Here is a 319-nt window from a genome sequence, read left to right as displayed (position 1 = left end):
TAATATGATAGAGGATAATATACATTTATGCTCAGTTGTGGCATGTCTTTCTTACCTGTATTGCTGTTGCAGCTGAATGACCGAATGGTGGATATCGTGATTACGCTCAAACCGCTTTCACCTTATCTATTCTTGTTATCATTATCAGATACTTTACTATGACTCCATTTCGTATCAGTTGCTTTCTCCTTCATTCAGTTTTGTTGTCTCCTTGTTCCTCCATGCTTGTTTCGACATTTTTCAAGTTGTGAGTAATTTTGGAAACTGCACTGACCTTCTTTGTCCTTTAATTAAACATTTACGTTACTAAGCTACCACA

The sequence above is a fragment of the Penaeus monodon genome, chromosome 25, assembly GCF_015228065.2.
Source record: "Penaeus monodon isolate SGIC_2016 chromosome 25, NSTDA_Pmon_1, whole genome shotgun sequence".
NCBI classification, from domain to species: domain Eukaryota; kingdom Metazoa; phylum Arthropoda; class Malacostraca; order Decapoda; family Penaeidae; genus Penaeus; species Penaeus monodon.
This window is presented reverse-complemented; position numbering follows the sequence as displayed.